The sequence below is a fragment of the Meles meles genome, chromosome 6, assembly GCF_922984935.1.
Source record: "Meles meles chromosome 6, mMelMel3.1 paternal haplotype, whole genome shotgun sequence".
Lineage (NCBI taxonomy): Eukaryota > Metazoa > Chordata > Mammalia > Carnivora > Mustelidae > Meles > Meles meles.
In genome coordinates, this window is record NC_060071.1 from 89,799,753 (window position 1) to 89,827,246 (window position 27,494).

General features: G+C 41.7%; 1 pseudogene; it reads left to right on the forward strand.

Annotated features, from left to right (window-relative positions):
- Positions 1-6,838: 6,838 nt before the first annotated feature.
- LOC123943638 lies at positions 6,839-7,311 on the forward strand (annotated as a pseudogene).
- Positions 7,312-27,494: the final 20,183 nt, after the last annotated feature.

A 27,494-nucleotide genomic window follows, 5' to 3' on the forward strand; every position in this document is an offset into this window, starting at 1 on the left:
ATCTCCCCTGTCCATAAACAACTGCACTCGTGAAGCAGAAATGACTATTAAAAAGAGTGGTAGAGACTCCCTGTTGGGACCTCTAATAGGCTCAGCCAAAGACCAAGGAACATTACTATCACATCCATATGTGTCCTCTTACGGGGTCAGCCTCACGGAAACAGGCACAATAATAGCTCCAGACAAAAGCCGGGGATAATATTGAACTCGCTTTCCCGGGAGAAACCTTTCTCAGAGGCCACCACATTCCTGATGTGGGGCAGCAAGCCCAAGAGAAGGAATGGATTTGAATTTTTTTTTTTTTTCATTTTCAAAGCTAGTGATATTAATTTGTATATGCTCCCCTGGGCTTTTTTTTTTTTTTTTTAACTGGGGCTTCAGTTTGCAGATTCAAAGTGAGGGATCATCATGACACACCAAGCCTGTCCCTTTCACTGCAGACCAGAGCAGAAAGTATGTTATTGCTCCCTATTATCTAAACAAGGCAGACGAGCTAAAAGCCTGGCCACACGAGGCACATCACTCGCCTTCACTCCTCCTATCGTTACCACTGTGTGTTTTTGAGTTGGTTGATCAGATGCCAGGTTTCCAAAAAGTTTTTAAAGATAAAGCAAGTTTTTTTGCACCTGGGTTAAAAAAGACCCTTCGTTTCAAGTTAGAGCGTTAATGATGAAAAATAGAAAGCCTGGTGACATCTCCATTTCTATGGAACACACGAAGCAGCTCTGCAAGGGCATTTTCTGTGTGGATCCAGTTTTCTTTTCTGTTGCAATGAATGTAATTTTAGTTGTCATGTGTCAAAGTTTATACTCCTCCTCTAAAGCATCTCTTCAACTTTAACAGCATAAGTGAAATCACCCAAGTGTATGGCCTCACTGGTAATATGGCTTTTAAAATATAAGCTCTTCTCCTTTATACCCCTTGTCATTAACTGGTAAATTACTAATTTATTTCCTATTAGAATTTATATAGTTTGCAGCAATTAAGAAGAAAGGCATAATTGCTGACAAACCCAGGGCACTATTTAAATCACTTCCTTGTTGACAACATATTTCTCTTTCCTCAAACTGAATGTCACTGAAATCTGATTTGTGCAGAACCCTTGTGGACGAGCACGCTGCACCTGTCACCTGGGCGCTAGCATTTTGCTAAGGATCAATTTACATAACCTCATTTAATGGTTCATAAATCATACCCATTAAGCCCAGCTAACAGGAACCAAGGGTTCTAATTTATGCTGCCTTTCATAGCAGAAAATTGGGAGGCTGGAGCCTGTGGATAAAGAACCCAGGTCTTGCCTTTGATTGTTGATTGTGATGGTAAATGTATGGATGATGAGAACAGATTTTCACTTTATTGATTTCCTGCCAAAGCACAGCATGCTTTATTGTGAAAAGGCGCCTTTTGGCAGCAATGCTGAAAGTGGCAGTTGTTTGGGAGCCCTTTGCCAAGATGAGGTCTAAGACAATACAGAGTGGTAAATACTAAAATAATATCAAGCTGAAATGTTATTCTTTAAAGGAAAAAATGAATCTTTAACCTTTTGGAAATCAGTGACCTTTTCTCCTCCGCAGCACCTCCCCACCCCCACCCCAAAGCACGTGAAGTCAAGAGTGGGAGACAAGATGGTTTTAAGAAATGAAAAAAACAATGCTTTCCAACCCCTGCCCTAAGTCACTTGCTGAGGGAGGCTCATGCAAAATAATGCAGATGTCTAGAATCCTTCAGATAATGACATTTCAGCCAGCATGCTCTCCCGGGCCAAGTTTGCAGCCTCTGCTCCCTCTCTCTTCTGCTATGCACTGCTTTTTGGTTGAAAACCCGGAAACACCGTTTTTCTCTCTATTTCATTTTTCTCCTTTAGGTCAAGATATTGTAGCCAACTATATATAGTTCTCGGCAAAATGCAATATATAAAAGGTCATCTTCTCACAAGTGCTTGGGCTGGATTTCAAAATAGCAAAAGTGGTCCTAAGATCATTTTCCAGATGAAAAACATCTCTTAAGCATTGCTGAGGCATATTGATTCCCTTCTCTCATCTCAGTTCTGCCCTATAATGGACATTGTATATTCTCATTTTAGCCTGTTCTCAAAATCTTTGTTAAACATGATGATTTTTCCTGATAAAATGGAGTGCCTTTCCCCACCATCTCTCTCCTCAAGGCAAGTTTTTTCTGAAACACTTCACTTTGATTCCAGGTTGTAGATGTTGCTATGGAGGCTTATTTGATGTGGAGTGCAAACACTGTGGCCGTCTCCCTACCCCCATCTTTAACGTCTAAACGTGCCATGCAGAAAACCGGTTGGAGCCAGGCAAGAGAACCAAAGCAAAGTTGATAATAGCTTCTCTCTGCTTTCCCATCCAACGGGAAATGTCTCATGCTTCATAAGGAAAAATCAATAGAGTCTATGGCTTTTTAAAGGAAGTCCCTCTTTATAAGGGAAAATCAATGGTATCCATCTTTTCTATTATCTGGGAGGATTTCCCTAGAATTAGCTACCTAGAGCTCCTAATAGAATGTAAGTGGATGTGGAGAGGTTAATCATGTTTGGAACATATTACTTCCACTCTCCTGGTCGTAGAACCCTTCTTGCCCAGGGAAACCCATTCCAGCTGATGAAGATAGGGTTGACCCTACTTTCAGCTTCATCCAAAGGGATAGGCCCATAACCCAAGCCTGGCCTGTAAGAGGAAAACCATGCCCCTGGTCCAATGATCAGTTCAGGAATGGGTACCAGACATGACCCTGGGAGTTGTCTGGAATCGCTGCCGGGGAAGACCATGTTTCCTCTCTGGAGTTATTAATCTGGTAGTAGATAGAGTCTCCCCAAGAAATGGAGAGTAAATAACAGAGCTTCAAAGATGTCATTGGAGCCCCTGGATTCAGCCATGTCTGAAGTTAGATATACCTCTGGGCTTGCTAGTGTCTTGAATTCATAAACCTATGCTTTAAAAAAAATAAAAAGCTAGATTGAGCTGATTTCGGTCACTTGCAATACTTGCAATTCTAGTAGTTCCACTTAATACACAGAGGAGCTTAATATACAAATATGTGGTGGAAAAAATATAGTTTGTTTATTTTATTTTTTTACTATATTTAGATTCCAGTCCTAACATTGTCACTGAATCTCTAGGCTTGAGTTTTCTTATTTAAACAACAACAACAACAACAACAACAAGAACAACAACAACAAAACTCTATTGGAGGATATGTAAGACCCTTTCCAATCTATATTTAATTCATCCATTTATCCAATTATTCATTCATTCACTTAACAAATATTTAGTGAGAGACTATTGACTGGCACTTACTAGTCAGTGGAGATACAAAAGTGAACAACGTAGAAAAAAAAAAACCTGCCTTCATACAGACTGCATTCTAGTTAATAGAGGCAGACATACAAATAATTAAAAGTATCTGGGAAGATATTAAAATCTTTTTTTTTTAAAGATTTTATTTATTTATTTGAAAGACAGAAATTACAAGTAGGCAGAGAAGCAGGCAGAGAGAGAGAGGAGGAAGCAGGCTCCCTGCCGAGCAGAGAGCCCGATGCGGGGCTCGATCCCAGGACCCTGGGATCATGACCTGAGCCGAAGGCAGAGGCTTTAACCCACTGAGCCACCCAGGCACCCCTAAAATCTTAAGTAGTACTTCACTTATTTAATACTATATAACAACCCCCCCCCCCCACCACCAAACTTAGAGACTTAAAACAAGAAGCATTTGTTATTTTTCACAATTCAGTGGGTCAACCATTAGGTCTGAGCTCAGCTGGGAAGTTCTTCTGCAGATCTTGCCTTTGCCTGGGGTCACTCATGTGATAGCAGTTACCTGGCAGCTTAACGGGTTAGAATGTCTAAGATTGTCTCACTCACATGTCTGGGCTGTGATGCAGGCTGGCTGTCAGCCCTCTCCCTTGACGTGGGCTCTCATCCTTCACTGTTTAGCCCAGGCTCCTATCCATGGCCGTGGGGGTATCCCAAGACAGAGAAGGCAGACCTAGGCTCTGAAACTCACTGACATCAGTTTCACCACATTCTTTTGGTCCAGGCTAGTCACAAGGCCAACTCGGATTGAAGGTGTGGGGAAACAGAGTCCAGCTCTTGACAGGGGAATTGCAAAATACTGTGGCTTTATTTTTTTCAATCTACTATAAGTAGGGTGGCCAGAGTAAGCCTCACTGAAAAGATGTCATTGATATAAAGCCCTGAGGGGCTGAGGGAGCAAGCCATGTGTATCTCTGGGAGAAGAACCACCCAAACAGAGGGAATACTTCTAAAGATCCTGGGGTGGAAGAAGCCAGAAACCCAGGCAGCAGGAGAGAGGGGCCTAGCACCGCTAACGCGGAATGAGCAACGTGGAGAGTAGAAACAGATGAGCTCAAAGTGATAATGGGGAGCTGTGCTTTGGAGAGGGTTTTAAGGGCTTTGGCTTTTACTCTAAGTCAAAGGAGGGGACCACCAAAGGTGGGTATTGAACAGAAGAATGGCAGTTTAACTTACATATCCACTAAGGAGCTCTCTAACCACTGTGTTTTGAATAGACCAACCAGGTCAAGATCGAGAGTAGAAGGGAAGAGAGTAAGACATAGTCTCAGAAGATAGTGTGGAGCCTGTTTGTAGAAGATCTGGAATGCCAGGCTGTGGGTTGGTGTAGTGGTGGGTTCCTCCAAACTGAGATCCAGGATTTCTTATCATCCACAATGGAAGTAAAGGAGGACAGGAAGTGGGGACTAGTTTCAGTCCATGAGCTGTATTCACTATTTCAGAAAGTTTAAAATATTAAGCTTGTCTTGGTAGGTATTACGTAGCACTTTTTCCTTTTGGAAGCCTTGGTTAGATCAGATGGATAAGAAGGTTGGCTTGACTGTCACAGCAGCATAGTCATTTCTGGGATGTGATTGGGCCATTTGGTTCTATTAACAGACCTACAGGCTGGGCAGTCACTGCAGAGAGAGCATTTCACAGGGACCTGTGATTATGCGGCAAACACAATTACAGTTACCTGTAACGAACAATGCTTAAGTTTACTTGCTTAACTTTGTTGCTTTTTCACACTGTAGATTATTATTTTATATTATTAAGCAACCTTGATAACCGCTGGTTATTGGTGAAAACTTAATGTTCAAGTGGAAAGTGTGCCAACACTTACTGAATGCTATTTGTCTGGTATATAGGCACTCTCAAAACATAGTATCCTGCTTACCATGGAACTAGAGGGTATTATGCTAAGCAAAGTAAGTTAATCAGAAAAAGACAATTATCATATGATCTCACTCACATGTGGAATTTAAGAAACAAAACAGAGGATCATAGGGGAAGGGGAAGAAAAATAAAACAAGATGAAACCAGAGAGGGAGACAAACGATAAGAGACTTTTAATCATAGGAAACAAACTGAGGGTTGCTGGAGGGGTGAGGTGTGGGGGGATGGGGGTAATTGGGTGATGGACATTAAGGAGGGCATGTGTTGTCGTGAGCACTGGGTGTTATTATATAAAACTGATGAATCACTGACCTCTACTTCTGAAATTAATAATATATTATATGCTAATTAATTGAGTTTAAATTAAAAAAGAAGAGAAGAAATGAAAACGGGTAAAAAACCTCCATGGTACCCATAGGCAGAGTGTACGTTGATTGCTTTTACTTTGAAAGTAATAATGGAAGATACAGGTCTTTTATTAAATAATTCTTTCTGGACCAGGATGGGGCATAAGTTATAAATAATACTATCCTATAGCTCTGATATTTTTAGTTACATATTTTTTGGTATCACCAGGCAGAAAAGGGGGAGGAAACAGTTTTCCTCTTTTTAATTTTGAATTTTTCTGTAAATATCTGAAATATCTTAGATTCATTAACTTGATATTTTTTTCAAGCTACTGAAACTTTGAAAAGTCATAAATGTCTAACAATCAGAGATAAGTCTATATGTTATGGGACATGTAAATGAATACTTTATTGTCACTGAAGATATTGTACAATGTTTATTGAATGAACAAATTTAAATTGTAGAATCATGGACATGACATGGTTACATTTTAAAAAATGCATGTGTGTACACACGTGTGTGTGAGTGTGTATACATATGTGCTTAGAAAAAAAACAAAGATAGCAGAAATTTTTAAAATCGTTATTTCTAGATGTTAAATATAGGGTTTTGGGGGCACTGGGTGGCTCAGTGGGTTAATAAGCCTTTGCCTTCAGCTCAGGTCATGATTTCAGGGTCCTGGAATTGAGTCCCAGTAGGGAGCCTGCTTCCCTCTCTCTCTCTGCCTACCTTTCCACCTACTTGTGATCTATCTCTGTCAAATAAAGAAATAAAATCTTAAAAAAATAAATACAGGGTTTTTATTCTAAAAATGTACCTATATTTTCTATTTGTGTGTGTTTAACGTGTGTTTTATATATATAGTTTATATATATATTATATATATAGTATAGTTTTTACTACTTGACACACGAATTAAAGGAAACAAATACATGGCAAAGTTACTTTTTATGCCAGATGGTTACGTCCTAACTTTGGTTCAGACGAGATGGGTTTAAGCAAAAGGCAGCCTGAGACCCTTCCAAGTCATTCATTCAGCTGCTGCATCTGTCAGGGCCTTGAGGGAGGCCTTTTGCCCATCCTGGGTGTCACATTGAGCCCTTTCTCATGGAAACCAGTTAACATCATAAGGACTGGTGTTCCAAAAAATTCAATTTGCGAAACCCGATCTAGACATTTTCAAAATTACAAATCACAGCCATTATTAAGAGGATTCTAGAAAGTGTTTTTTCATGACAACTGATTAAATACATTGGCCTAGGCAGGGAAGGACAGACAGGTGAATTGCTGAGGATTCTGACCGCAAATATGAGGAGGTGGCCAGGAAGCTGGTGATCCTGGAAGGAGAACTGGAGCGCTCAGAAGAGAGAGCAGAGGTGGCTGAGAGCCGCACCAGGCAGCTGGAGGAGGAACTCTGAACCATGGACCAGGCCCTCCAGTCCCTGATGGCCTCAGAAGAGGAGTATTCCACCAAAGAAGATAAATATGAAGAGGACATCAAACTGCTAGAGGAGAAGCTAAAAGAGGCTGACACCCGAGCAGAGTTTGCCGAGAGGTCTGGGGCAAAATTGGAGAAGAACATCGATGACCTAGAAGAGACCTTGGCCAGTGCCAAGGAGAAGAACGTGGAGATACACCAGACTCTCGACCAGACCCTGCTGGAACTCAACAACCTGTGAGGGTTGCTCTGCCCCCAGCCGGGCTGCCATCGCCGCCCCAACACAATCAAATGGATGTTACCTGCAAAAAAAAAAAAGGTTACACAGAGTAACTAGTGATTACACAGAGTAAAATCCTAAGAGTAATGGATCATCTGTTACCACAACAGAGCTGTCTCATTTGCTGTGTGTCTAAGACAATGCTTATGGGGGAGTCAGGGAGAGACGGGAAGAATGGAAGCATCCAGGTGCACAAGAACCTGTAAGTATGTCTAAAAACAAAGAATTTGGTGGAAAATCCAGAATGCAACTAAGGCTGATAGGTAACCGTTTGGATATAATTCCATTCTTTACAGAAATGACTGAATTTGGAACCAGAGATTAAGACTTTTAGGATAAAGCAACCTCGTATCAGTTCAGACTGTCCAGGTAACTGTTGAGGGTACTGAGTTTCAGTGCTTGAAACTTCACCACCCAGGTGAAGAATATTTAATGGAAATTACAAGTGAGAAACTTGAGAGTAGAAACCCATTTCTCTTTTGTTCTTGTATCTTGTAAACCGGTGTAACTTATCAATAAAAGATTTGGTTGCATCTGCTAGATTGAACTCTCAACATTTTGTTTGGAGGATTTGTAATAATAAAAATTCACTTCTCCTACCTTCGCAATAGAAGCCCATTCTTGGATTTAAATTTACTGATGGCCCTTTCTATTCATGACCTTGTACTCTTGCTATCTGCCAAATCTGGAAAGTATCATTACCGGTTTCTCTGAGTCAAGAAGCTAAAGAAGCACCTGTATGTCTCGGAGTTGAGTCGCATTTCAGGAACAATGCAGAAATAAGTTTCAAATGCTTCATCCTTACTCTTGTGGCTTTCACTTATGGCATTAGCACTATGTTTGATATTATCAAATAACATCTAGATCAGTACAGATATTATTTCGTTAATGTTGACTTTCCTTTATTTTGAAAAAAATGCATTCTTTCTCTTTAGGGAAGCATTTTTGGTCAGCTGATCTTGTGAGAATATAGAGGATTGAGAACAGTGAGTTGTCTCTGTTTCTTTTAAATCAAAGTCGCCCTGATATCATTTAGCAATTGGATTATGTGAAAAATCCCAACACAGCATAGCTCTTCTATTGAAATTGGATTGATTTCTTTGGAGACCATCTGATCTCAACAGCAGTCTGTAAAATATCCTCTGGACCTTGAAAGAAACTAAAATTAATGGATTTTTAAAGAAATCTAAGCTCTCAGTTTTTTGAGCATAGAAAGATCCCTTCTCCCAGCAATTTACATCTAAAAACAAAAGTGAAAATGTGCGTGTCTGTACATATAAAAAAACCTAATACTTCACTCTTGTGCTGAACTTTCTGATTTCTCTATTTACTAAAGAGAATTACTATGTTTTCAAACATGGTAAAATTTTCTTTGAAATATCTTATCAACCCATAAACCCAAAGTTCTTCAAACTGCATAAACTTCGAGAAAAAGCGCATCATTTTTTAAAAAGGGATATAATGTGCCTCATGGGCTTTTGATGTGCAAAAGGGTTCTCAACTGGAATATGTATGTCCTTCTCTTGAAGCAACCTGAAGCCAAAACATAAGATTTTGTGACATTTACGATTAAGTGCAATTATATTCTGGTGATGACCCAAGTTACACAAAGATTAATCATATAAGCCTTTTAAATTACTTACCTTCTCTGAAAGTTTTAAAGCAATTTAACTTGAGAATATTTTGTACTTTCAGTAATACATATACTGTGTATGTGTATATGTAAATATGTAATATATGTAATATGTAAATATGTAATATATTGCATATATATGTAAATCTGTAATATCTATATTCATTCCTATTGATTCCTTTTCTCTGGAGAACCCTAATACAATCTCTTTGCCTTTTTTAGAAATGTTACATGAGTCTTCTTGTTTGCATGTGGAGACTGTGAATAAGCCTTGTCCCCCACCTTCCAGCTACAATTCAGTAGGGCTGCAATTCAGTCCACAGTCTTGTAGACTGAAGGAGTTCTTGCTCTGAAGGACCATATTTTCTAGCATTCCCAGAGTGGGTCTGAATACCACCAAGCAGCTCTCCTCACCTGCAGTTTCTCAATGCCCAGGATAGGGATTCCCACTCACTTGGATAAGTGTCTCACTTTCTTATGGTGACTTTGGGTCTCTGAGTTGTAAGATAGAACACTCGAGTGGCCTGCTTTTTCCAGTGTCTGTAACTACCTTACATTTCTTTTAAAATAGATCTGAACTAACCTGGCAATACGTGTCAAAAGCCTTAAAAATACATGTGTCCTTGACCTAGCGATTCTACTTCTAAGTCTCTGCTCTAGGAAATGATCAGAGACATAGACAAAGATTAATTTACAAAGATGTTGATTATAGTGTTGTTTATAATAATGAACATAAGGAATATGAAATGCAATCTAAATATTAGAATATTAGAAAGATACTTAAGAAATCAAATTACAGGACTTGCAAAAATGTTCATGACATAGATAAGTGGAAAAGGCTATGAGGCTATACAGGAACACTGTACTTTCCACTTATTTTGCTATAAACCTACAGCTGCTCTAAGAAATAAAGTCTATTTTTAACAAATCTATATGAACTATAAACAAACATTACAAAGCCATGTTTTTTATAATCCCTATTTATAAAACCAAAAGACTATATACCAAAATATTCATAGCAGTTTTTTCTTTCAGAATTATGAGTGATGCTAATATTCCTCTTTATACATTTCTATGTTCTCCAAATTTCCAAGTGACAACTATTTAGTAGTTTTTAAATCCAAAGAAGAAAATTAAACAAGGAGTATTGTTTAAAAAAATAACTAGAGGGCGGTTAGGTTTGGAGAAACTAAAGCCCCAAGTAGCTCAGAATAGTCCAGGATATAGGAACCAGAGAGAGAAAATTCAAGACCGGGGGAGCCCAGTCCCTGAATTTAGTCACATTTTTCGAGGAAAAAAGACCTTCAGAAGAACAGGTTATCATTGCCAGAGGAAATCCTCCGAATGTCAGTCTACTTTAAAGACCTGGACCTCCCCCCATGCCATGCTTTCTGTGGTACCTTGGCCTCCACGATCCTCTCCTTTAGTGACATTTCAGAAGGCCCTGTGGTCTCTTAAAAGAGAGAAGGCAGACAGAGAGCTAGGGGCCCAGAAACAGGAGAGAGCGTCTCAAGGGCTTAAGAAGGGCTTACGCGCTTGTCCTGGGCTTAGGGGAGAGATTCCAGCTTCCCTTTGCCGTGCTCCACGCAGTTCACTGAGAAAGGCAGAATTCCTAACAGAAGCCCTATTGAGAAATAAAGATTTTATCTTTGATGCTGAAGTCTCTGGACTGATTTGGAAATACTTCCCGTGTATGTTGTTAAGGAAGAAAAGCAACGGCAGAACAACATACAGTATGCTACATTTTGGTTAAGCAAGGGAGGAAAAAAATAAAACTAGAAATACATTTGCTTGCATTTCCCTCAAGTAACACGGGAAGGATATACATGAAACTAGTAAAAGAATTGACTAAAAGGGAGATGGGAAACAGGGCGGACAGAGACAGGGCTAGAAGCAGGTCTTCTCAGTGAATCTATTTTTATGTCGTTTTGATTTTTGAACTATGTGATTATATTGTCTACTCCAAAGAGGTAAAATCCAGCCAGAGGTTAAGGGAAAAATAAGAAGATCGTCTCTTTGAGGGGATGGGGATAGGGGACAGGAGGACTTGACAGGTAGGTTAGTGTCAGTCTTTTTTTTTATTTTTAAGATTTTATTTATTTATTCAACAGAGAGAGAGAGAGATATCACAAGTAGGCAGAGAGGCAGGCGGAGAGGGGGCGGGGGGGGGGGGGGCAAGCAGGCTCCCCGCCGAGCAGAGAGCCCATGCGGAGCTCGATCCCAGGACCCTGAGATCATGCCCTGATCTGAAGGCAGAGGCTTAACCCACTGAGCCACTCAGGCGCCCCAGTTCGGTCATTTTCATCACAAGGTAGAGGAATTATCAGACAACTCTTTCGACAATGTGATGTGGCCACTTAGGGTGTGGAGGTCCACCTCAGAGTTTGATGAGAACCTATGTAGTATCTTACCATGTTGTCACCCTTGTTCCCAGCCAGGCGTTTGGGTCCAGAGCTACTCCATCACTGGTGGGACACAGCGAGGCATTTAGTACCTGGGATGCAGGCTACCAACCTGCAGCTCTGGGATGCTTAGGACCGGGGTCTGTTTAAAACAGAACACCCAGAGCTGGGCCCAGGAAACAGGCCTGTTCTAGATCATGTGGCTCAGACTTCTGTCTTCCCTGCTAATTCAATAGCCTATGGAGGAACTACCACTGCTACTGTGCTTTATGTGGCAATGTGGTTATAGGCATGAAAGGACTGGAAAATGTGACTCATGTATCTGTAGGCATTTGTGTTATGTTAATATGGATACACTCAATTCATGGTTTTCCACAAATAGAATCGTCCAGCTGGCAAGGACAGGGTCAGTCAAAAGAGGGTTGGGGCTGAGAAAATTTGAATACAGGCATGGAAAGAATAAAAAAAGTGAGTGTTTAGAGGAAGAAGGAAACAGGGAAAGGGATTAACTCCATGCCAAAAACCATAGAAAGGGTTCTGCCTCTTTCACTAACCTATTGAATATGGGGTGGTCGGATCAGAGGCTGTAAAATTTTAGGGATCAGAAGGACATTAGAAATAAATTGGTGGAACTGCTTCAATATACTAACAGGGAAACTGAATATAAAACATTTGTGTGGTAGATGGAAGAAGGTGCACACACGTACCCAGATGTAACCGTACGTGTTGTCTGCTCATCCAAAGATATACCTTGGAATGTTTTCCCATCCTCAGGCAACTTAATTTACACTCAGTCTCCTTTAAAATATTACCACTAACTCATTCTCACTGCTAAAATGAGTCATGAACACCAGGCTTCTCTGTCCATTTATTATTTTGTAGCTACCGCCAAATGCTGGAAATGGTTTCATTTACCTCCAAAATTTGCCAAAAAAAATCCAATGGTGACTGAAACCAGTAATGACTATTTTCTATTTTCTTTTCCCTGAGTAATTGACCATTAATTATAATATCAATAGGCAGTGGGTAAGGAAAGCAGACCCACGTTAGGGCTACATTTCATTTGTAACTGTTTTGTCTATATCATAAATCTCCAATATTGGGCTATTGTCACCCATGATGAATTATTGTAAGCATGTCAGCACATGGTGGAAGTCAAGTACATTCAAATACTACTCAGTCAGAATTGAATTTGGCATGATAGTCTCATAAAAGGGGGCTCAATTGAGAGTTTCCACTTGCCTGCTCTAAACTTGTCACTTGTAGGTGCTAAAGAGCTTGTTGTGTTGGTTTAATTAGTCAACAAATCGGTCCTTACTTGATTGCGTGGTCGTATCACATATGTTAACACTTCAGTGTTTGATGGAGATATTAACAAGTGACAAGAGTCTCTTGGTCTGTGGACTTTAAAGAAGAGAAGCTCTTCTATATTATTTCATTTGGCCCTGCCAATATTTATTAGATCATGCAGCCTGCAGGCTGCCAGTTAAAGAAAGACAACACAAACATTTTTCAGGGTTATGCTCATCTGTATCCCAAAGAAGGGTCACTGAACAATCGATGGGAGAAGAGCATAAGTAAGATAAGTGTTTTCTTCCACTGCTTACAAATTCATTATTTGATACAGTTTGCTACAGACCTCCTTTGAGCTTTTTTCACTTAAAGATAATTTATGACAAGAACAGAGAGGTTCTTGAAAATGCTATAGCAACTGAAGCTGAATGATACCACACTGGTGGGAGACGCCGAGTCACCGGAGGCTGGTAAAGAGGAAGTTTGCATTTGTATGAAGAACCGTATTAGTTAACATTCATCCATAGTGGATAGACTTCTCATATTAATAGTCAATATGAGATTCAAGGGAGAAAAAAGACAAAAAACAAAAAAACCTCCACACCAAAATGAGTATTCCCAGGAACAGGGGTAGGGGATAAAAAGTTGGTATACCCTGAAAGTTTGCAAAAGATCCGTCTATTCACTTTTTTCTATAGCAGAACACACAAAAGGGCCGTGCTCACTTTGAAGGGCTGGCTTCATTTGTTCCATCTCCATTCCGTTATGGCTTTTCTCTGTGCATCAGCCGAGACTCAGGTCTCCATGCCACGTGCAGAAATGATGTAAAGCATATAAACCAGAACCATCAGACAGTTCATTTTGGTCGGACATTGCTTTGCAAAAAAACCCAAAATAAACAAATAAACAAAAACATTTAAATGACTACGAACAATTCAGAAATTGCCAGCAGTGACCTACCCAGGGAATATGACAGGATAAAATTATGACTGAAGGACTTTCTGTCAAGACTCTCTAGTGGGAACTTTTAAAATCCGATTTATTTTTATCTACCTTCAGAAACTGCCTGGAAACTCAAAAGTTCCTTACCTCTGCTCCTCTCAAGGATAAAATTTGCCATTCCTGTCCTTAGAAGTGCTCACACAGATTTATTCAGCATTTAATTGTGCCCTGGTCACCACGTTGTCAGAGACCAACGCTTACCTCTTCCTTAACTACCACCAGGTGAACCACCGCGCCCCCCCCCCAATGCCCTGGGGGCTGGCCTAAGTGTTCATCTTCTGGTTGGCTGGTAATTGTCTTGGAGCCATGGGAAAGCACCAGGAGCGGGTGCGCATGGAATTGTCAAGACAATGTTGTCTTTACATTCTCTGCACACACATTCAGAGAACATAAATACCCACGGGCTAAGGAAGGTTTTCTCTACATAATAATAAATAGTCTTCAAATACTCAGCCGTGGGAGTGAGGCAGCCAGCCGCAGTGTCCTGGGGATAGCCTTTCCACTCTAAAGTTAGCGTGCAGAGGGAGCTGAAAGGAGGAATGCACTTTCTTGCCTACTTTCACCTCAGCTTTTTCTTAGTCTAAGCACCAAACTAAGTCACCTTTAGGAGGTGATTAAACTTCTCAACGTCCTCATCCCATCCCCCACCATCACACACGCTTTTCACTGGAGTTGCGAATCAACTCCCAGACCCCGTCAATCAGGTTTTACTGGGAAGCAGGCCTTCAGTGAATGCTCCTTGAGTCATTGATTGATTATGGTAAATTATGACTTTTAGTCTAACCAATAAAAACAAAAACTAATTTGAGTGAGTTACGAGTGAAAGGGTGAAGGAAGCAAGATGGAGTGTGCTGTGGGGTAGCACAGATTTATGTTAAGAATGTGAAAGCTCTGGCAGAGTAATTTTCTTTGGAGGAGAAAGAGATGGGAAATGGGTTGGTTGGCCTGCAAAAGATACCGGTGTCCTCAATGCGAGAATTTTCCTGCACTGAGCTCTAAAGAAAAAAAGAAGAAAGGCAAAGGATGCAGAGAATGAAAAGCCATTTGATGTGAGGTGAAGAGGGAGGATTAGGGGGAGGGGAGGGGAGTAAAAGCTGTTAAAAGGGAAGCAAAGGAAGGAAGAAGGGAAGCAGGAACATGTGTGACTTAATTTAAGGCTCAATCTCCTGGAGCTTCCAATTTTTTGCTATTACCACAAGGCTATTAAAGAACATCCTTATGCATATAGCTTTGGGTCCTTTTAAAAATTACTGGGGAAAAGGGAACTATAAGGGCCTTTCTTGCTACTTTTTGCAATTCTGTAATGTTGAAATTTCATATAATTAAGCTGGATTGATTTTATAATCAGAAAAAAATAATGAAGCAACATTAAACTAAGAAACAACTTTTGGAGCCGTGAATACTTATGAATAGAAAAAATAGAAATAGCAGCCTCAGAGGTTAGCGATTCAGTAGTAAGTTGTGACTGTTAAAATCTTTTCAGTTCATTTAGGGATATTTACCTCAGCTTCCAGAAATGCTTTGATCTCTTTAAACATATCTACTTTCAAAAAAGTTTGTAATCTTCTCTTTCAGTTCTAAGAGCTTGTCGCTTGCTGCCTCAAACAAGAACAAAACCATTTTCCCGGAACTGGCTGGAAAAAATCTTATTTCAGTAATTTTTCCAGTCCTTCCATGGGATGGGAAACTGTTCTTAAAAGCGAAATGGGCTGACAGCAGATCTGCATTGCCTGGGGCCAGGGATGGGGGAGAGGACCAACTGGAAAGGGATACCTGGGAACTTGCTGGGGTGATAGGAATGTATCTTAGCTGAGGTGGCGGTTACATGCCTGTATTCATTTGTCCAAATTCATCAGTGGACAATTAAAACGGGTGAATTTTATTGTGTGTGCCTCAGTAGAGCTATTTTTTCAGTAGTTTTAAATATAAACTAAACTAGGACTTTTGGGGTGATCATGCACATGAATATTCTAAATTTTATAACAATCAAGAGGATTCTCTTTTCAGAAGTCCTCAAACTAGTTATCAAGCAATGTGTTAGACTGAAACGCGAAAAGGACTTTGCCTACTTAAATGCCATTTTTATCTATTTGAAGCTAGCATAAAAAGAAGAAAAGAAATACATGTTTTTAATTACAGATTTTTATCCTGTGATTCTTGCAGTTCTCTTTTAATTTCGCTGGGGAGGGTGACATCTTCATTCTGGTATTGATATTTTGATTACACCATACATCCACGTATTCATTAAAAGTTTCTCTCCTATAAAGGAATTCAATTTTTTTTTTTTTTGATTGGTGCTAGACTCACAGACAGACAGAAATAAGCTGCCATTCTTCTGTTTGATAGCCAGACGCTGCCAGTTGTAGCCAGGGCAGTCCCGCTGTTAAATTAGGTCTAATGAAGGAGTAATTGCTTTAGATATAGTGAACCATTTCAAAGAAAACAAGGATTCTAATTGATTTGCAATTTGTTTGGCACGTTGCATTGTCCACAGCTATTGATTAGTCTTCTGGATTTCACACTGCATGTGTTTCCCTTTATTAAGGGAATAACAGGTTACTGATTACTTTCTTTCTGGGTTTAATGTAGCGGTTAATGTCTACTTTGTTCTTGTGTCATGTCACAGGCGAGGAAGGAATAATAGGCAAGTGGGTGGCCCTTTGCTAAGCAACTTCCCTGCTGTTCTGAGCTGTGTGCTCTGAGACAGGCTGAAAAGCAGATCAAGAGAAAGGGTTAGAATAGCAGGACTCACAAGTTAGGGCCTGAGTCAGGCTAGACCTGGCTCGAAACTTGGCTTTCCCCTCCCAGTCAAAGCATAGCATGGGACGAAGCAGCTGGTGGTAGATTTGTTCTTGTATCATTCGATTATTTGGAGACAGGATATGAATCTGTGCCCATTGTTTTGTTTAATAGGTATGCATACTAAATGGGTGCAGAAAAAGAATATTTGAGGTCAAGGCCTTTTGGTTCATTTAACCCTTTGGAAAGTGACATTTTGTTGGCACCTGGGAAGCACTTGTTGCTGAGGTGTCGATATGATCATCAAAATGGCTCTTATGTTTATACCAACTGCAGGGGAGGGAGAAAAAGTTCTCAGGGTTGCAGTCATTTCATTGCCCTCAAAGCACAGCAGGAATTATTAGCTTACCCTGGCGTGCCCCTTTGTTTTCCTAGGGCTTTGCTCCTCCAGCAGATACTCATTTAAGGCGAATCCACTGCTTTCTGAAATGTGTTTTGCAATGGTGCAGGGAACGGGCACTCACTTAGCGGATCTAATCCTTTCACGGCTCAGCTTGTTAATGTAGCCAACTGCTGAAAATGGGAAATGGATTCTTTAATGAGACAGGTCCCTTCGTGGCTTTATTGTCCCAGTCCAACCCCCAGGCATTCATTCAAGTCCCCCTTGCCTCCAAGCCAGGATCAGGCACCCCCACTTCCCACCCAGCAAGCAACCCATTTTCCAGCACACAGTTCCCCATCTCTAGGCCCCTTGCCTCCCCACCTTCCCAGAGCCCTAGGAAGTTCACAAATAACAAAGAGGTGTGGGCAATAAAAGGTTCCCCTTTCTCTGCATCAGTTACCTCCTTCCTAAGCCAGAGGCCCTCTTTTCCTGAGCTCCCAACATTACCAACAAGGTTATAGAGAGGAGTCACATCCAGAGTAGCAAATGCCCAGGGATTGCCTCCAAACTTTTCACATAAGCACAGTTTTGCCACACTACCCAAGACATGTATAGATTTAATATTTTTATTTAATACAGTTTTTGTGCATAATGGATTTTACACTGATTCTGACTGCAAGGGTTTGACATGGAACCAAGCAGATAAGATAAACTTGGGCTCTGGTTCTTAATTCTTGTTCTCTTACCGTTTTTACTCCTATAAGTCTTCCTGAAGCCTGTATCTTTCTCCTCCAGAAATCTCACTGTCCCCCACCAAATTTTGAAGCAGGTAAAATTCAGGTTAAAAGGAATATTAAAGGCAACTTGGAAGTCATGACAGGGTAGCCTGCAGTTTGAAGTATGCATTTAGAAGAGAAAATGTGGATAGTTCTGCCTGTTTTGCTTTGAAGACAGTTGATTTGGGGAAGTAAATTATATATATGTGAGTTCAGGTCTTCCTTTAATCTGAGTTCTTAATTTTTCTCGTGTGTGCTGTGGAATCCTTTGGCAATCTGATGAAGCTTGTGGACCTCTTCTCAGAATGATTCTTTAGGGGTGCCTGGGTTGCTTATGTAGTTAAGCATCCAATTCTTGATTTTGGCTCGGGTCATGATCTCAGCATTGTGAGATCAAGCCCCGTGGCGGGCTCTGTGCTGGGCATGGAGTCTGCTTCGTATTCTCTCTCTCCCTCTCCATCTGTCTCCCCCACCCCAACTCAAGGTGTGCTCTCTCTCTTTCTCTAAAACAAACAAAAAACCTTTAAATTCATAAAATAAAATATCCAGGATTACCAAAAAAGCTAATTATACTGAAATAAAGTTATCAGAATATTTAGAAAAACCAAATTTATACATCACAGTTCCTTTATTATTATTTATTATTTATTAACTAATTGCTTTAAATAATAAGATCTATGGCTAGTTCTAGCCATTCCTGTAATTTTGAAGTATTAGTGAGAATTAAATTTTGAATATCTATAATAATTTGAATATGTCATTTTTTTAAAAAATCTGTGATTACTCTTAGTGACACAATCACAGTTACTGATAGTTATTGGTTTTTGTTCCCTGAACCTATAATTGAAAGAGACTATAAAAGTAAAGATTTTGGGGGCACCTGGGTGGCTCAGTGGGTTAAAGCCCCTGCCTTTGGCTCAGGTGGTGATCTCAGGGTCCTGGGATTGAGCCCCACATCGGGCTCCCTGCTCAGCGGGGAAGCTGCTTCTCCCTTTCCCTCTGCCCGCCGCTCCCCTTGTTTGTGCTCTCTTGCTTGCTCTCTCTCTCTTTCAAATAAATAAATAAACTCTTTTTTAAAAAGATACATATTTTTTTGCATACAAACTCATGGACTTCCTAAATTCTATCCACAAACCCCCAGGACCCCTGTCATCTACAGTAATGGCCTCTTCCAGTGTCGAATCAGGTGCCCAGCAGCCTGTCGTTACAGTTCTAGAAAGAGGAAAGAGGGAAGAAATGAGCACGGGAGAGCCCCAACTTGTGGTGCTTCGAAACTGAACCCTCCACCATGTGAGGATTCAGGACTTCATGGAGCGTAAATGTCTTCCTTGCCTTCTTAGACTTTTGCTCCTCCCAGTGTCCCCCGTCTATAAAACTCGGGTCTGTTGAAGTCAAGACCATACACCACGGACACATGGAGAGAGGAGAACCTGGCAAGAGCAAAACAGAACAAGCAAATGAATTGTGCATCTTTTCAATATGAGTCTAATGACAAGACATACAAATTGATAAGACATAGAGTTAAGAAATAAAATCTTTCTGGGAATTGGTGAAAGTAACAAAGTAAAGATATTATCAAGGAGAACCCAGCTCATGTTTAGTTAACTAGGGTTGGCAGATTTAGCAAATAAAAATATGAATATTTCATGGAACAGACTTCTACTAAAAATTATTTCTTGTTTATCTCGAATTCAGATTTAAGTGGCTGTTCTGTATCTGATCTGAACATCCTAAATGAACGTATTGGATTGGGCAAGTAAATCTAAGTGTAAATTTTTTTTTTTTAAGATTTTATTTATTTATTTATTTGACAGCGAGAGAGAGAGATCACAAGTAGGCAGAGAGGCAGGCAGAGAGAGAGAGAGAGGGAAGCAAGCTCCCTGCCGAGCAGAGAGCCCGATGTGGGACTCGATCCCAGGACCCTGAGATCATGACCTGAGCGGAAGGCAGCAGCTTAACCCACTGAGCCACCCAGGCGCCCTCTAAGTGTAAAGTATAATTAAGTGATGTGAGAGGACTTTTGTTTCGCTGGCCAAACAATTTGAACTGAACTCAGAAGCGGCAAGTTTTTGGTTATTTGTCTTAACATCAAAAAGGGTTTTCAGGATCAAAAGGGAAGCAAAGAGATGAGCAGGAGTTAAGAGGTGAGGAGGAGGGATGCCTGGGTGGCTCAGTGGGTTAAAGCCTCTGCCTTCGGCTCGGGTCATGATCTCAGGGTCCTGGGATCGAGCCCCGCATCGAGCCCCGCATCGGGCTCTCTGCTTAGCGGGGAGCCTGCTTCCTCCTCTCTCTCTGCCTACTGCTCTGCCTGCCTTTCTGCCTACTTGTGATCTCTGTCTGTCAAATAAATAAATAAATAATCTTAAAAAAAAAAAAAAAGAGGTGAGGTGAGGAGGAAGGAGATGAGTGAAAAGACAGGAGGGAGGATCGCTAAACTCAAGTGCAGAAAGTCATCCTGCTTGAGAATCCAGGGCAAGTCCGTTTCTGGGGGGACATACTAAGTGACCTCCTCCTCTGTCTGGGCCAGCACTCTGCTGTGAGTCTTTCGAAACCAAGAAAGTCAATGTTGCTCAGGCTTCTGCTTCATCCTCAAAAGTCATAGAGGAACCAAAGCTTAGGGAAATTGAGCAACTTACTGTAAGCCCCAAAGACTTCGCACTTGCCACCATACTTCCCTGTCTCTCCAGCAATGACTACCCAGGATGTTCTTCTCCCAACTCCCTCCTTTCTCTCCTCTCCTGCCTACTGAAGAGGACTGAAACTGCCAGGGCCAGTAAGCTTGTGTTGTATGTCAAAAACTGGGAAAGCCCCCTCTCTCTAAGGCCTTAACATTGTCCAAGGAAGAGCAATTAAATTAACCAGCTGGAAAGTTCACTTCCTGAGCAGGAAAAAGCAAGCTCAATCCAGTTGCTTCTGAACAACAATGACAACAACAGTGCAAAGTCCCAACAAGACAGCGTATCCCAGCCTTTCTTTTCTTCCTGAGTCCTGGAAATGTAGATTTGGAGTTTTAAAACCGAAGAGGGAAGATTCAGATTTCAGTAGCGGCCTAGGTGCTCTGAAATGGCCCATGTCTCCCATCATGATGCTCCATCCTAAGAATGTTTGGGGAACCACGTTCCAGAGGCCCCAAGATGAAGAGCCCTTACAGCGAGGAAGACCGTTAGTCTAATTCTTCTTAAGCCCCAGAGCCCAAGGGCAAAGGCAACCCCCAGCGAACTTGAGACCCTCTCTTTGGAAGTCCAGACTTGCTAGAAGTCACCTTTGATGCTCATGCTTATGTCAGCTCAGTCAGGGCCCTGCTGGCCTCTCCGGGAGGCATGACTGTGCTTTAAGCTTCTCCAAGGGAAAGCCTCCCTGAATGGAGTCTCGACCATCAGACCTCCTCTTAACCCGGGATCCCATCAGCCCATGTTGGTATTCAGATATTTCCCCCCTTTGTAGAGGCATTTTCTCTTGCTTTATCACAAGTGGTATCAATAGGTTATTTATATTTTGAACTCTATTGAAAAGAGGATTATACCAGGACGTTTAATTTTAGTTAAGAAAATATAGAAATTGCTCCCATGTATGAAAAGCAGTGCTTTAAAATGAAAGAAAATAGTTCAGTCCTCGCTGTCACAGCAGTGGCCCTGTTAAGTACTTCTAAATTGCTCCACTTTGCTATTGTCTGAGGTCCTTGATAAGCATTCTGCATTTTAAGCTTTATCTATTTCTCATCATTAAAAAGCTCATTAGTTAGTCAGCGTACTGGTACTTTCTTTACCGTTCGTAAATTCAGATTATAACCTTGTGTCCTATAAATGGTGCCACTCATTAAATCCTCCAAAACACTAGTGTGGAGACATTTAATGGTAAGAGTTAAAATTAGATTTCTACATTTAGAAGTGTCATTAAAACACCCTGACAGCCTAAAGTTTTTAAAGGGAGACATGAAATCAGTAGGGTTTTACTGTGTGACAGGACTGTGTTTCTCATCAAGCTGCTGCAAAGCCAAGGTTACGTAGCCTGGGATCAGTGCTTCCTATATAGTACCTAAATGAGGACGTATGGAATTAGTGTATCCAAGCTTCAATTCTTTATCACGGGATCTCACAGAAGTAGTATTTCCTGTTTCCACAGTAGTCAAATTTTGTGATCTTCCATCTAATATGGCTTTATTGTGAAGCTAATGTATCTTCATTTGAACCCATGATTCTTGAACTCTATTTGGACAGTTGATGTATGAGAAAAAGTCCATCAGTCACAGACAGACAAACCATGGGCCAGAGAGGAAACCGATGAGCTCACTGAGCTTGATTCCATACCTGGGTAACCTCGGGATGCAGAAAACCTTCCTAAGAATACAGCACAGTGCTGGCTATCATGTTCTGACAGTAGTCATTAGGAAGAAAAGAAGAAGGTGGCAAAGAACCCACTGGAGAAGTAGAATCCATAGACAAGACATTGTTCTGTCATCCTTAAACCAAGGAGCACATGCAACTTTATGAATCTAAGTTCTAAATGGAAACAGAGGAAACCAAGCTCCCATAAAAGGTGCAATTGACACCACATAAGAAAGAATCAAGAGAACAAGCATTTCTGAAGGTCCCAGAAACACACACACACACACACACACACACACACACACAGCCCTTATCCTCTCTGTCTTGTTCTTTCTATTTGGTATTTCGCCCTAGACTGGATGCCATTGATCTCAGTTGCCCCATAATACATTTATCCTGCCATCTTTTCCTAGAGTGACCTACCCAACTTCCAGTGCCGCTCTGTGTCTTCTAATAGTGGACTCTCTTCTGGTTTAGAGCGTGCGCTCTCAAGGCTAAAAGGTGACAGCAGAGCATCTTGGAAGTGCGGGGCAAAGGTGGGAATGGTTCTAGTTACATTGCTGTGAGGCCTGGCCTTCCCCAACAAAACGCTCTAGGCTGGGTGTAAAATTTCTTATTCTGAAGAACTTTAGGAATATTCTTTCTGTCCCGTGCTGCACTTGACAAGTAGGCTGATTAAGTAATTGTAACATGAATAAATTGGACTCTTTATTGCCCCACTTACAGAAACTATGTAGAATGAGGAGAATCATCCCTACCCTGGCTGCTTAGCTCCCTATCCTTCCATTTCCTTTATGATGACTTCAGACAGTGTCCCTTTCATCAGCCACTCCTGACCACAAGACCTGGTTTAATAATTTTTATTCATTGAAGCCTGTCTTTGAGAATTGTCCACGATGCCCAAGACCTGGGTTGCATTCTCCCCTGCCCTGTAAGGAGCATATATGATTTACTGTTTCCTAACAGATGCCTCTTTCTCTCCCCTGTCCCTCCCCCACTGTCCCCTCTGCCACCTTCCTTGAACACACCCCCTCCAACTTCCTTATTTTACTCCTACCCCATGTTGTGAACATGCAGCCCAAGGAGACCGACATCAGAGCACAGTCGGGTGTTCTAGGCTCTATTCTCAACTCCACCAGGCCTGCCTCTGAGAAACCAAACTACTTTCTGACACGCTGCATTTTGGCATCTGTAAATTCAAAAAAAAAAAAAAAAAAAATGGCCTGAATGCCGAATACTGCTGAGATGCCAGCGGTGAAGAAAGAGTGGCAGGTCATGGATAACGAAGGCTATCTTCATGCCCTAAGCCAACAGAGTTCCTCTCTATAAGCCACAGTTGTTCTTCTGTGAACTAAGGGAAGTCCTCTGATGATATGTCTCCTTATTGAACACATTTTCCTTAAGCGTACTGCCCTACTTCATTGCCTTACCCCTAGAGACGTTCAGTCTTTCCCAAACTTCAACCCCACGTCTTGGCCAGCTTCTTGAGTTTAGGTCAACCCCTTGAGATCTTAGCAAAGCATTTTTAAGCTTTGGCTCCATATTTCCCAAAAGTTTTCTTGGTCTTCTGTTTTTCAAGAACTTCAGCCTGAGTGGATGGCTTACTTTATACAACAGAGATGCTGTCAGGGAAGGATAGTACATTTTTTTTGTGACTACAATATTCCATCTGAAACACATACGAGGAGCTCACTATATCTACAATCTCTTCGATGAATTATTTTGTAAAGCAAAAATCCAACACATTTGTAGTTGAAGAGTCGATTTTCTTAAGACAAGTCACACCTCAATAACCTGTCTCTTCTTGCTGCTTGCCAAGGGGCCTCTGAGACTACGTGAGATCCACCTTAGTTGAACTCAGTGGTGATTTGTTCTCTGGGTGTTTGACTCCTGCCTGCCTAATTATTCTGGGTAGACTCTTTTCATTCTGTTCCCTCTCACTTAAACAGAATATGTTGCTGTATGTACTGTCACAAGCCTGGCCCCAACCGCTGCCACAGGTCACGTCCGTGACTGCTGCTGCTAAGGCAGGCAGGCCCTCCTCAGCCTCACAGCCTGCAGCTGCTCAGCTGGTCCTAGGGCCCAGCTCCCTGGGCAGACCATCATGGCTGCCGCAGCCCTCTGAGTCCTGACGTTCAGCTCAAGCTGATATGAGGTCTCAGCACCTCTCAGGAATCCAATGTTCTGGGTCCCCCATCACTGCATTTTAGAATTCAGGGCTGCAGTGCACAGTGTTTCTTTGCGTGGTTCAGAGTTTCTGTGGACCACCATCCGTGTTCGCACAGTAAACAGAACAAGAACACTTGTCCACACCGAAGCCGCATCCCTCAGGCCAGCACGGTAAAAAGGCACAGTCCACATGGCCAATTCTGTTAGCTGGGCTAAGCCTGCACTCCAGAAAGCAGCACTCTCATCAAGAGGGTGGAAAGGCCCCCCAGACTCAGAAGCCTGAGAGGGACAGGACAAAGGATGGCCTACACTGGCACCTTGGGGCGAGTTAAAAAACCTGGTGGGGGGAGAGCCGTAGGCATCATTGTCTGTGGAGGTCATGGAAGTCCATTACCCCCGTCCTGGCCCCCACGACTCCTAAAGAATCTAATTCCCTGGCATTACATGCGCGAGGACTCCTTCACAGCTGTAGAAACACATTTACTGTATGTGTATTTTTCATTGGTTTGTCTGACAGGTAGAATGATGGTCTTTCAAAGATGTCCACATCCTAGTCCCTGGAACCTGTGAATATGTTACCTTCCATGGCAAAAGAGCTGTAAGTAAGGGCCGTGAGACATAATCCTGGATTATCCAGGTGGGCCCAATGTATTAACGTCAGTCCTTACGGAGGGAGAGTCCTTCCCAACTACAATCAGAGGGAGACATGAAATACAGAACAGCAGTGACAGACACACCATGTTGCTGGTTTTGAAGGGACCACCAGCCAAGGACTGTGGGCAGCCCCTAGAAGCTGGAAAAGGCAAGGACCCAGGCCCTCCAGGAAAGGAACGCAGCTCTGGAAACTCCTGGATTCTAGCCCTGTGTGACCCAATTTGGATTTCTATCCTCCAGAACTGTAAGATCATAAACATGTATTGTTTACGCCACCACGTCTGTGGTACCTTGTCCGCTGCCATAGGAAACCAATATGGTCTGGAAGAGCAGTTTGTTAAATTTGTTGCTACAGTTTAACTTACTTGAATGCTTAAGAGCTTTCATCACATCTCCCTCTCCCAGAGGTTTTTCTGGAAACAAATGACTCCTTTGCCTTTTAATTTTTTTCCCCCCCTCGGGTTGCATGTAGGCTGAGTCTTATTCAGGCTTCTGTCTCTGAGAGGCTCTGGCAATATTATCTCAGCATATAGCTCCAGACAAGAACACTCCCCACAGGATGCTACATTTTCTCCTGCGGCAAGGCGGGCAGGGTGGAGGGCCTTGTGCGGGGGTGGCAAATGCATTAGCCAAAGACACGCTCCAGGGAAGAAGAGCGAAAAGAAGATGTTTTGACCAGCGTGACTGGAGCACTTCATCGCTGGAGTTGTTCCCTTGGGTCTAAATTGCCGCTGACTGGGCAGTTTTCCTTCTAAAAGCTTTGGGATGACCGAGTGTGCTGCCCCGGGGAAGAAGACAATAGCGGGGAAAGACGTCGTGATCCCACCCCACCCACTACACCCCCCAGTGACAGGAAAGTTAAGAAAACAACCAAATGTGCGCCTCGGAAAAATGCCTAGTCAGGTAGTTGTTTCACCCCTGCCTGTTGAACATTTGGGTCGCCCGATGCAAGTGTTAAAGCTGTGTTCAAACCAGAAAAAATAAAAATAATAAGCTGTCAGAATAATTACTAAGAACATGCAAGGATTATACAAAGTAAACTGCAGCCTGCAAAAAAGAGAATTGCATGTTAGCTAATTGTTAATTTTAGCAATCGCAGTGGCTAATTACCACGGCACACATTGACTATTAGCTTGATGCCCCGGCACCTGCTTTCTCCAATGAACAGATTTCTTCATCGCTAGCACAGGAGCAAAATGTGTAATTATTGGCCATCATTGGGGCGATTTTTCAGTGATTCTTTTGTGCGATGTGAATAAAGCATAATGACATATTTTATTAGAGGGCAAATAGCTGTTTGTTAATGGAAATGATTTGAAATCCAAAAAACGAGAAGCTAGGAGCATGTTTTCGGTATCAGCGTGAATTCAAATGTATTTTCTTTTAACTCTTTATAAAAGGAGCATAGAAATCAAATCTAAACTGAGTATAATATATTTAATGATATGTACAAACACAGCATTGATTAATTACCTCAAATGCTTTCAGTGGTACACCATTTATTTTGTTTCAGTCGTGTATTAAATTTTAGTATTTCATATTTAAATTCTTATTTCTTGGTCCGAGAGTCTTGGTGAAGCTGGCCTGCGTCACACCTCATTTCCTGGAGAACTCTCTTTTTATTGGTATACGTGGCACTTGCAAAGAGTGCTCGAAAAATCTAGGCTTCGTTGCTTGGAGAGCTGGGCACACCAGTGTCTCCCTGATGAGCATGAATTAGGTTATCAACACCCAACTGTCAGCCACCGGCTGGATTGTACATTGTAAATACGTTGCCCTGAAGACAAGACTGGAACTCTTTCAGACTTGGAAATGACATTCTTTCCCTTTCATGACACAATTAATAGATCTGCTCCAGGAGCCTGTCAAAGAATAAAAGCAATGTCTGTCTTCCTCTAAGACATATGAATGATCATATGTGTGTGATCAGGGATGTGTGTGTGTGTGTGTGTGTGTGTGTGTGTGTTTACTGGAAAACATTACTTCTACTGGCAATGATGCAACCCAAGAAATAGGGTCTTTTCTTTCCACTTTGTTTCTGACAAAGTTCTCAAACCTCTCTCTGCCTCCATTCCCCCCACACAGACACCCCACAAACCAACATAATCTTTGTATTTTTCTAATGGGATAATAAGTTCTAAATATGGTACTACGGAGCTTGAGTCTAAAGTTCTCTGGAACTCTTAAATGAAAAAACAGCATTTCTTTGAGAATGGGTAAGTGAAGAACTAACATTCACATAATCCCCATATCCCTGTCGTCTTGGTGAAGCTCAGGGGGGGAAAAGCAAGTTTGAAGAGAGCGTTTCATTCCACCACGTGTTTACACCTTATTTGTCTTTCTAACTCTGAACACTCTGTGCTGAATTCTTCCTAAACCATGACATGGGAAAATGTGCCTCTTGTTCTCAACAGGAAAGATGAAAGGGCCGCTCTGGGGCTCTATGTTTGTCGAGGTTTCATCACTCCGTCCCACTCTTAGACTCAGTTATGAAAGTTGTGTATTTGCAGAGGTCACTGGAAGGCAGCACACCTCTGTTTTCCGAGCGTGGAGGACTTGCCCCTCATCGCCAGGCTTATTGTTTTATTACCACTGTTTACCAACAGGGAGAAACCCCCTTGAATGGGCACTTCCTTTCTTACCACAGGCTTCCCCACTATTTTAAGATGTAGATAAGTTCAGTATTCAGGTTCACTGTTTGACCCATTAAACTGGTATTGAGGTATAATTTGTGTGTTTTCCCAGTACCGTTGCACATAGAATGGGGTTCATTTCCACACGTTTGAATAAATTTATCCAGTTCAGTGAACCTGTTGTGAAGCTCAGCAGAACTCAGTAGGTGGCTT